Source organism: Calidris pugnax, unplaced genomic scaffold, assembly GCF_001431845.1.
Source record: "Calidris pugnax isolate Ruff unplaced genomic scaffold, ASM143184v1 scaffold208, whole genome shotgun sequence".
NCBI lineage: Eukaryota > Metazoa > Chordata > Aves > Charadriiformes > Scolopacidae > Calidris > Calidris pugnax.
In genome coordinates, this window is record NW_015090967.1 from 1,057,039 (window position 1) to 1,069,128 (window position 12,090).

At 37.6% G+C, this 12,090-nt stretch overlaps 1 protein-coding gene across 5 annotated transcripts in view; it reads left to right on the plus strand.

Annotated features, from left to right (window-relative positions):
- CNTLN (centlein) overlaps nt 1–12,090 on the plus strand; it is a 191,034-nt gene that overhangs the window by 506 nt on the left and 178,438 nt on the right. The gene's annotated exons all lie outside the window — the stretch shown is intronic.

A 12,090-nucleotide genomic window follows, 5' to 3' on the forward strand; every position in this document is an offset into this window, starting at 1 on the left:
GGAGCCCCCTCCCGCCTACAGCTCGGAAGTACGGAGGGATCGCGTCCCGGTTCTGGCGGACGCGGAGGGCAAGAGGCGGGAGCAGAGCCCCGGGCTGCCCCGTGTGGGGCAGGAGGGCCGGGTGGGGGCCGCGGGGATTCGCCTCAGCATCCATCACGCCTTCGGCGGGCGCCCCAGGGGGGGCGGCGCCCACCTGTTGGGCGGCGGCGGCGGCCCCCGGGTCCAGCATGGCGCCTCCGCAGCCGCGGTGGGAGCGGGAGCGGCTCCCTGAGCTGAATTTAACGGCCTCTTTCTCTGGCTTTAAAACAAACACTTGGCCTGGAAGCTTTTTCTTTCTCCCCACTCCACAAGAAGACACCGTTTATTTGCTTGATGTGTGGTGGCAGGAGTACTGAGGTGCTGCCTTGTGCAACTCCTGGAAAAATAAACAAACGGAGGGATTTTACAGAAATGTAGATCTGGAAGGAACCTTTAGAGGTCATTTAATTTCTCTCTCTACCTTGCAGCAGGACTAAGTATGCCCAGGCTGTTCCTGGGAGGGAGGGCTTTATGAACTGAGTACAGTTGTACTTTCAAAAGTTCCCCCAGACTGTCTCCCTGTTAACTCCCTTCACAGGTACACTTCCCTCATTTTTCCAATTGGTCCTTTGTGGCTTATGTTTAGGTACATTTCATGAAAATAACAAAATGTGGACAATATGAGGTCTTGCCATAGAGATCTATGCTAATTCTCTGCCAAACAAGTGGATTACACCTAAGGGATGCTGCAGAGAGGAAGGTGACATCAAATGCTGTGGTTACTTTCTTGCTTGCTTCCTGGTGGCCAAACCAGTATTTTCTTGTGGGACACTGTCTGGTTAAATCCACAAAGGGCTGGGCTGATGTAATCATATCTGTGAATAAAAAATAGTGTCCATGTTAGAGTTAGTAGTGGTTTGTTGCTGAAGTAGCATTGGTAACACCTAGCAACTGGCACTGGATTTCCTGTATGGGCAGAATCCAGATTGCTTACAGAAACTTGTTGCAAAGGAGAACTACAGGGAGAGGGAACTGTCAATAAAAATCCTGTTTAGAAATACTGAACAATGAATGGTTTGAGGGTATTTTTAATTTCTTGTGGGAGAAGTTTAGAAAACTTTATAACGATAATTTAGTTTCATCTTCTTGATATGCAGATGTGCAGTATCAGACAAAATTTGGTGGAGGCAGAAGGAAGGCCCTGTGCTCTGCTCATTTACTAGTTGAACATAAATTATATATTACTAAAACCTACTAGCGTGAAGTATTCTTGAAGAGCATTATAAATAATAGAAATGTTTAAGTAAACAGTACAAATCTGAATTTCTATTCACTTTGATAATGTAACTTGTATGTACACAGGGTATTGTTAAGTATCTGATTTCCCCTTTAGATTGATTCAGTTACATGTGCATTTCTACTTGTTCCTTGATCAACCCATTCCAATAATTTTGAAGTCAACAATCAGAAAATACTTTAAAGTGTATTTATGTCTAATGCATATTATCTTGCCATTCCTATATTTTTGTCTTGTATCATATCAGGTAGCTTCCTGGGAGGGAAACTACTGAAAAAGAACATCAAAGTAAGTTCCTGTATTTGGAAACAGAACTCTGTGTTCTGCAGTAACCTCTCCAGCTCTAGGTATCTAGAATCTAATACATACTGTCCTTCTAATAGGAGATGCATTATTTCAGGTTATTAATAAAACAAAGGGAACTGAAGCAGTAATTTATAAGCTGGGATTCTTTTCTGAAAGCAGTGTTATAGACATCTACATACTTCATAATTTTATTAATCCATCATTGAATGTAAAGAGATATATTTAAGAATGTATGTTACGTTAAGAAGGGGGAAAGCATATTTTAGTGAGTAAAAGAGGTGATAACCTAGTCAATAATGCAGTTTTTCAAAAGTGAGATTTATCTAAAATAACCTTTTTTGAAGGTTTGTGAAGTTACTCTGAATTTGGATAGGAACTAAAATAGGCTTCACTAAGCTTCTTCAGCTGATTTAAAAGTCAACTGATAAAATTATTCAGGGATGATTAATTCATTTTAAGTTCATATTTCATATGAAGACTTTGTGCAAAGACAGGCCACTTGAAAACAAGTATATAGGGCAAAGTTAGTGTTATGCTTTTCTAATTTCTTCACAGTTGAAATATAAAGTTTTTACAGACCATCTAATTCCTTTAGTGGAATTATATTTCATGTGCTGTGACTTCCTTTGGATTTGGGTCTTGTCTTAAATTGTCGTCTAACATTTGTGGGTCTTGTTAATCAGAATCACGAAACTGTTTGTAACGGAACCAACCTCTTCAGAGGGTCTCTTCCACCCCACCCTAGCGCAGGTTGCCTAGGATAGTATCCTGTCAGATTTTGAGTATTTCCGTGGCAGGAGGCAGCAGCTCCTCGGGGGAACCAGTGCCAGTGTGTGAAGTCCTTGAAGTGTTTGAGCTGCTATTAAGATTTTCCTTGTCTTATGCTCTTCTGTTCTGTTCTTTTAGGTAGGGTTATCTCTTATGGAGACTACCTTAGCAGGCACTTCAGTTAGAAATGTTATGTATTTAAAGACATTAGTGAGAGGATGTTAGCTTTTAATCCAGCAACTGGATAAAATTGCCTAAGGTTGGTTTTGTTTGTTTATTGTTTTTTTTTTCTTTGGAGAATTACATTCACAAACACATAAACTGTACTTCCAGACTTCCCAACTGAAAACTGGTTTAATAGTTTAACAGTGTACTAGAAATAAAGGATTAGCCTTAAGTATTTGTTTAGGCATTGGCATTTTGTATATTTTATTTTTCAAAGAAAAAGAAATTATCAGATGATTGAGGCTGAAAGTTTTAATTGGTTCTAGGGAACACTGAATGAGGTTATGGAAATAAAGATGTATATATCCATCAGTTATCTAGCACCTGAATAAAACATGCTAAGGTTTTTTCCTACTTCTCCAGACCTACTTGGACTGTTTTATTCACAGTCATATAAACTGAACTTCTGAAATGAAGTCTTTCCAGTGGGAGCTGGAATCTATTGGTGATATGGTGTCCATTGGCTAGCTATATGGAAGCCTTCTCTGGCAAATAAAGCTCCTCAGTCTTAGTGGAAGTATTGTGCATGGTAGCTTTGCTCTAACCACAGGTATTCCAGGCATCTGCTTTTGGCTGTTGTCTCTTCTCTGCAATAGGATCCTGAAGCTGACCATTTTTCTCATCTGGGATGGTGACCTTTATGTTTAAACCTATGTTCTTTTTCTTCACATTTTTTTTGTCATTTAAGGTAACTTTCCACCACATGAAGGTGTCTAGAGAGTCAAATGTATCTTGAGGATTTCCTTTTTTTTCTTTCCATTCTTCTAAAGCTAAAATTCTGCTGGTAAGTATCGACTTCTGCAGCTTAGGTTTGCAGTGTTTGGTATTTTCTTTAAGACTCCTAAAAACATTGTGGGAGTTTGAATCATAACAAGGAAGATCTTGGAGGAGGGCCTGTTAAAAGCACAACAATTTTCAATTTGCAGTCACTCTATAAAAACTCATGTTATCGTGTAATTCTGTGATGGGATTTGCAAAAATGAGAAAGCGAAATTAAGAAGGTGGTCCAGAGCTCCCAGATTGATTATATATATTTTTTATTTTTTTTTTTTACTTTCTCGGCTTTGTCCAAGACTCCTCCATAGACAATCTGAAGAATGTTTGCCTCTGTATTATACTGTTTTGGGAAAATTATTGTTGTGTCTGCAGTAGAGCATTCTATAATTAATTTGGTAATCACTTAATAAACGACTTTTGAGTGTTCCTCTTCTAATTTCACTTGAGAATTAGTTGATAATTTGAGTAATTGTCCCAAAAATAACTGCAAAGGAAACATGGATTATTTTTTTTTATTTGTATTTCCTTTGGGACCTTGTTGTTCCATTTCTGTGACTGCCTTAACATTGTTGGGGGGCAGTGGAAAGGCAAAGGTCAAACAGTAAGTTATGACACATCTGGTCTCTGTTACTTGCTTCAAATGCTGCATTCCATTTCAGGGTTTTATGCTGCTGCCTACCACCTTAGTATCTCAAGACCCTTCCATGGAAAATCTTCAACGCCTATGTTCTTATTCCTTGCTGATGTGGTGTGTGTTTTACTCCCATCTAATTGTCTCCTGTGATTCTTATTTTTTGGGGGCAGATGGACGTCCTGCTTTTGCAAGCATAGTTGCTCCTGGTAAAGGAAATAAGAGTGGTTTGTCTATTTCTGTCATGTGGGGTTTTTGTTTTTTGTGGGTTTTTTTGTGTGGTTTTTTTTTTGTTTGTTTGTTTTTGATTATTTTTTTTTTTGTAAGGGGAATGATTTGTTTTATCTCTAGAAGCTCATTCTCTGAGTGGAGTTTCTGGGACAAGAGTATTGTTCTTTAGCTTTCAGGTGCTTTCTTTTCAATTTTGTGTATTTAAACCACCTGGTGACTATATTTTAAGAATTGATTTATTTACAGCATATTCTGTAGTTGGTTTCTTGCACTCTTTTTTCGTTGGTGGAAGTACTTTATATGGTGCAAAATAATGTGCATTCCTAAAGCAGAAGATACGTATTTGGTGTTTTAGCTCTCAGTCTCTTAAGTGCTGAACTACAGGTGCTTTCCTGCTTCCTATTCTATAACTAAAAAGGTAGGAAAGGTTCTTTAAAGTATTGTGTCGTGGAAAACTTCATGAAAGCCTCACTTGGAACAAAACAGAGTGATTTGAGACTCTGTTTTCCACATCCAGTTGAGTGTCTCATGTTGCTGGAAATCCGGAGAGTTGGAAGAAGCGAGCATGTCTTCTGTTTTTCCTTATGCTACTGATGGTAATTCCCAAAATGACTTATTTTTTATTAGCTTCATTTCATATTTTGCAGCCTAGGATCACTTTCTTTATTTGCCAAGAGTGCTGTTTTTGGTTCAAACAAGCATTTTAACAATTTACCCATTATTAGTTTAAAAAAAAACACCCAACAGGCGTAATTTTATTCATTGCAGCTTTCATTTCAAAGGTAACATGGCATCTCTTGTTGCTAAAAAAGGTGGTATTTTCCTAATTGAGGGCTTCCTTTCTAACTTTATGGTTGAGCAAAAAGTAAGAGTACCCTGCTTTTCATTTTTCCCTGCAGTTGCATGCACTGTTTTTAGGGTGCTCTTGTCAGTGTTCTCTAGCACATGTGCTTTTCCTGTCAGTGATGGCTATAATGCCTGTCCCTTTGATATCTTAGGAATTTGTAGGACTATGTGTGTCCCTAAGCATTTTTGGGTAGATGAGGAAAAAGGAAGGTGGGCTGTTTCTTTGTGGAATGTGGAGTGATGGGGGCTTTGCATACTGCTGGCTTTGTATTATGTTTATTTTATGTATTGGGTATCACTAGCATTGATAACAGATAGGATTGCTATAACAAACTCTTCATATGAAAAATATTTCATTAGCTGGAAAAACAGATGCATTTTTTCATTCTGGACCAAGTTAATATGGAGAACACCCACTGGAAATCTAATGTAGCCATGATAACATTGACTTATAAGTCGTTTTAACCCCCTCACTTTATTTACAAATAAATATGAAAAATATATTAAATAACAAAAAAGAAGGTACATTGTTTCATATGTAAATAGCTATTTGACATGCATGTTGACAGTATATACAAGAAATGTTTTTAAATCAATAGCTGAGCATGGAAATTAATATTAAATTTAAAAAGCTGTAGGTCTTCCTTAGTGATGTGTTTTTATGTTGACTTGGTTCTTAACTCTTCTGACTTTGTGACCAAATTTTAAATGTTTGTGAACTACCGGTATGAGAATTTGAATGCGTTTGTATTTCTTCTGGTTGAATTGTTGATATCCATACTGTCCTTTCAAAATGGGGCGAAGTGTTTAATGCTCCCATTCATTAAATACTAATTATTTTATTAGTGATTAGGCCAAGACCACATATTTATTGGTGCCAAGGGACGACAGCTGTTTAGTGCTTTGGGTGATTTTTTTGTTGTTTTATACTCTTATATTTTGCCATAAGGAATCTAAATCACATGAGTGATTAGTACAGGTGTTGCTAATAAAGGCTGTATTCTTTACGTATTATAGACAGAAGTATTGTTGTTGAATAGCTAAGTTTGTTAAATTTCTTTTGCTTTTTTACTTGGGATAAATTAAAACTAAATAGAATGAATTTTTGCATACCTGGTCTTTCCTTCTGAAAAATGCCTGTTTGGAATATTTGAGTAAAACTGAAAAGGAACTGAGATTGAGATTTTTTTTTTTAATTTTTTTTTTTAAAAAAGATCTATTTTTGCACTTCATAAAAGTAGGTACCTAGGTACATACAGTATGTCTGTGTGCAACTATTTCAAATTGTTCCCCATCATGTCAGTGGGAATCTAAAATTTGGTATAGAGATCATGGAGTCATAAAGTGATTTCTGTTGGAAAGGACCTTTCCAGATCATCTAGTCCAACCCCCCTGCCATGGGCAGAGACATCTTTCAGTAAAGTGGGTTGCTTAAAGCCCCATCCAACTTGACTTTGAACACTTCCAATGGTGGGGCATCCACAAGCCCATGCCAGTGCCCCACCAGCCTTGTTGTAAAAAATATCTTTCTTAAGTCTAAATCTAGCCTTTTTCAATTTAAAACTGTTGTCCCTCCTGTCACTACAGGCCTGTAAAAAGTCTCTGTCTCTTTCTTAGAAGCCTCCTTTAAGTTGCAGCCGGATCCCTTAGGAGCCTTCTCTTTTCCAGGTTGAAAAACCACAACTCTCTCAGCCTTTCTTCAGGAGAGGTGTTCCAGCCCTCTGGTCATCTTTGTGGCCCTACTGTGGACCTGCCCTGATGGGTCCATATCTTTCTGGTGCTAGGGTCCCCGTAGCTTGATGCAGTATTCTGGGTGGGGTCTAATGAGTGCAGAGGGAGAATCACCTCCCTTGACCACGCTGGCCACACTTTTTTTGATGATACAGTTGGCCTTCTGGCCTGTAAGCACCCGTTGCAGGCTCATGCTCGGGTTTTCATTCACCGGTATACCCTTCTCTGTATACCATAATCTTTCTCTGCAGGACCTCCTTTCAATCAACTCATCCTCCAGCCTGTATTGATGCTGGGAGTTGTCCTGACCCAGGTACAGGACCCTGCACTTGGCCTTGTTGAATTTCATGAGGTTCACATGGGCCTGCTCAAACCTGTCTGTTTCCCTCTGGGTGCCATCCCTTCCTCTGGTATAGAAACTGCATCACTCATCTGCAAACTTGCTGAGGGTACATTCAATCCCACTGTCTCTGTCATTTATGAAGGTATTAAAAAAGTATTGGTGACAAGTATGAGCCCTGGAGGGGCACCACTTGTTACTGGTTTCCATCTGGAGATTGATCTGTTAACTGTAACTCTTTGGACAAGGCTATCCAGCCAACTCCTCATCAGCCTAACTGTCCATCCATCAAATCCATATCTCCCCAATGAAGTGGAAAGAATGTTGTGGGGGTCTGTATCAAAAGCTTTATAGAAGTCTAGGTATATGACATCCTTAGCTCTTCACATGTCCACTGAGGCAGTCACTCTATTGTATAAGGCTGTTAGTCGAGAGCAATTTGCCCTTGCTGAAGCCATGTTTTCTGTCTTTAATCACCTTCTTGTCATCCATATGCCTTGACATTGCTTGCAGGAGGATCAGTTAGTGCCCATAGTGCCCATGATTTTACTGGGCACTGCAGTGATGTTGGTTAGTCAGTAGTTCCCAGGGTCTTCCTTTTTACCCTTTATAAAAAAAGGGTATGGTATTGCCTTTCCTTCAGTCACTGGGGATTTTGTCTGACTGCCATGAGGACACACTCAGATGTCTATGTTTACCATGTAGTTACATATTCAGCCTGGAGGAGAATGGTTGCAGCAGGTCTGGTTTTCCTGTCAAACTGTATTTTGATTCAGGAGGAGGTTTGCTGTTTTTAGAGAATGACTTCAGATAATCTTACTCTTCTATAATATTTTCAAGTGCACTGTTTCAACTATTTCAGGTACTATTTACCTCATGACTTAGATATGCAAAATTCCCTTATTTGTCTGCAATTTTGCAGGATTTTGAAAGTATTACGAAGTCATTTCAGGCAGACTTGATGCAATGGACCCAAATTTTACTTGATTAGTTGTGGTAATTCAGAGTGAATATACCTAAATGTATGCGTATGGTTATATTGTCTGTAAAATAGAACTACTTGTGCATTCCTGTATTCTCGGATGCATTGAAAATCACAGATTAATTATGATTATATTAATCACAGCATTATATTTAAACAAAAGCTAATTCTGAGGTCTATGCTGAACCATTGGGATTATCCTGTGCTCTCAAATAAGTGACTGGAGTCTTAAAAGAACTCTTAGAATTGTAACACTTCCAGAAAGCAGCGATGTGACTCAGAAAATTCACGTCGTGTTCCTTTCTGTGCATCTTCCATCCAAATTATTTCAATGACTATGGTTAGTTTTAATTGAAGTAGTTTAGGTATTTATAGATTGAAATGAAAGCTCACAGATATATCTTACCCTTCATCTATAACGCGATTGAAGCAAACCCTTACCTCTGGAACTGAACTCTTTGCTTTCTCATATCTTCCCCTCTAAAACAATTCTTACTTCAACCAAGTGTTAAGTTTTCAGTGTTGGATACTTTGAAAAAAGCAGTTGTCAGTGTAATGACTGTACCAGTGAATGAAGGCGTGCAAAGCATTCTGACTGTGTGTTCACCAAAGAGCTGAGGAAGTAATTTAGTTACTCAGTGAGAGTGGCATTGTGTGTCATAGATCCATTTCTGTCTCATAACTTCTTTCTGCTGTTTAATGCATGTTTATTTTTGTCCTGTCCTCCTGTAATGGTACTGATCTGACTTCTGTGATGTTAATTTATTGACTATGTCATGACAGGCCAGGGAATATCTTGTATTTCTTGTCCGTTGATGCCACAATGAGTCAATTATTTATGTCAATAAAGAATGTATCATAAAATTATTCAGTTAAGTGCATTGCTGTCTTTTTGTCACACTTGTGGGCTAATCTGAGAGTCCGTTTATAAAATGATGTGTAATGACAGCATCTTTTAGTATCAGTGATGCAGTATTTTTGCTTAGACCACTGTTAGTGTGCCAACATTGTAACATGGTAAGATGTATTATTTTTGTATTGTCTGTTTGCTTTCAACAGAGCTCTGAGTGAGGATGTAATCACTTGGGTGGTATGTGTGTATACTTATTGACACACAATTTTTTATATTCCACATATACATGTAAGTAAAGCAGTATACTGTCTTTTTCCGTTTTTGATTCAAAAGCATTTTTGTGGCCAAAACTACCAAAAAGATAGCAGGAAATTCTATAAATAGAAAATTACAGCTGGAAGATATATTAAACTTTTCCTAGTCTCATAAAATTACATGTTGGTTGCATACCCCTTATACTGCAACATTAAGCAATTGGGGAGTAAATGGGAAAGTGTTTTAAAACCTGGTGTGTATAAGACACTAAGTTTTCTTGTGAGTTAATGATCAGTCTTCTAGTGACTCTTTAGATTGTTGAAAAGTGTAGCACCTGAAAGATATGTTCTGTGAAGTCTAGGATTATTCTGTACTGTGACCACTCAGCAGGACTGGGTGGGTTCTAGAAATAATTCCACTTATTGAGGAATGTAATACATGACTGGAAATCTCAAAGACACACTGGCACAGCAGGATCAAGAGTCTGTACTGGCAGCATACAACAGTGTAGGTTTAAAATTCTTATGAGACGTCAAGAAACAAGTCTGTCACTTGCATGTAAAGTGTACATGTCAGCTTGATTAAAGGCTTGAGCTCTTCAGTCAGAAGTGTACTTAGATGTTAAGGGAGTCCAAAAATAATCCATATAAACAATTTTCTTGCAGATGTTTTAGTGCATAAACCTGCCATTTTATTTCATACTTTTCCTCCATTCCATATCGTATTTTGAATTTGCATACAAACTCTTCCAGCCTGACAGTCATGAGTATTTCACTTTGTGTTGAAATGTTCACTTCATAATACAGAAATTTTTCAGTATCTGATTATTGTAGAGTTCTTAGTAAAAATTACCAGTAAACCAGTATCTCCCTCTGACCTCACAACTGTTTCATTTTGCCTTTTGAGGGCATCTGCTAATTAAAAAAATCTAAAATGAGAGTTTGTGTCCTGTGCTTTTCTAGCAATTATTGGGGTGGGAGGGCTGGGAGGTAGGGTGGATGGGAAAGAGGTTGGTTTCTTGGGTTTTGTGGGTTTTTTGCTCCTGTTCTGGGGGTATTCTTTTCCAGATTTCAGAAGATGGGTCTTCCTAAATAGTAAGTAATAATTTGTAATGCTATAAAAGGCATGCTATGAACATTACTAATAATTAACATGCTTTGAAATAAATACAGTGAAACATCAAAAAGAGTTCTGATTTCAAACTGTAGGTAACTGAGATGCTTGATGTATGAATTTATACTAAAGGAGGAGGTTGTTCACTTTATCCTTGTTCTCAACACAGTGCATGACAGACACATAAACAAAAATGAAACCTACCTGTAAATTTAATACTCACACTGTCATGGATATATAGTTCCTGTGAACAAGAAAAAGAAAAAGGCTGGTTTTGGCATTCTGCTCACAGCTAATTTAAGATTTTCCTATAGCAATTCAGTAGCATTACTTTAAAAGAATGACAGCTAATTGCCCTTGATAAAGCAGTGTAAAAATACTCAAAAACATCCTATGTTTAGGTCACTTTAGATAAATAAGCATATGCCATATAGATAGTTTTACATACTTTTGATATCTTATGTCCAGAGCAGTGTTTATGCTTGGATTTCTCTTCCAAAGGGGGATTCAATTGTTTCAATTTAAATATTTGTCCTTCCCTGAGTATAAGCCAAAGAGATTCTTTATTTTGTAACTTAGACTAATGTTTAATAAATTCACAACTTCACTTGCAAGTGAATACTTTTGCTGTAGATAGTCATGCCATATAACCTTTGTCAGTGGCTCATCTTATGTTTGTCCCTGTTTCTGAGCTTGCTGCTGTTAAAAATCAGTAAGAAAAATCCAGTTTGCTTTGCAAAGAATATGTTCAAGGCCTAAGGTACTCTTCATTTCTGTATGCCTTTCGGTATGATGATGAACTGCCTGAGAGAAAATCCCACTTTTCTGGGGATACACAGTGTGCTCTCTTTTTCTTTCATAATTCTTCAGTTCTGATGTGCAAACTTGATCACAGCGTATAAATGTCTTTATCTGACATTAAATGTATTGTGAGTAATCTTAGTTTTAATGAGTAATTTTCACTATCTTTCAAATGACATCTGTATTCTGCCTTGTATACGTAAGTTCTCAGCTGTTCAAGGTACACTCTTGCTGACCTCTTGAGCTGTTAACATACACTTGAGTAGGCAGAATGTTCCTTGGGTATGCTGAAGATTGATACATCCCAGGCCCTGACAGCTGCAGTGTTTTTCTGTGCCAACTTCAGGCAATCTAAGCAGCCCTTTTTCGGAAGAAATTGTTTGGCTCCCAAGACCATTCAGGGAACAGCCTTAGCAAGCCCATTTAATTGTGCCAAGAGCTTAAAAAGGCTGTTCAAACTTCTTTTCATCTTAAAAACTGTAATAATTTCTGGCTAATGTTCTGTTATACAAAATGTTTGATTACTTATGGATTTAAATGAAAAGGCTTTAGCAATTAAGAAGTTTGGCATGTTAAAGACAAGAAAGGCACATCTTATGATAACTTACCATTCATTGTCTAATGTTATATTGTCATAATGACAAATTTTGTACATTTTCATGTAAACTTTGTTCTTATGTAATAAAGTTCACAGACTTTTTACTGCAAATGACCTTTTTTGGTGTTTGTTTTTTTTTTTTTACTGGTAACACTTTAACACTTTTTTGAAGTTACATTTGTGTCCTTATTCTTTTGGCAGAAGTTCACTTAGGACACTGCTGCTTTTTGTGTGCATTTACAGAAATCCAAATATGTAGTAAAAGGCATTTATTGATTTAGATAATAGTGTCTGTAGCTATTGCAACATTGCTTTATA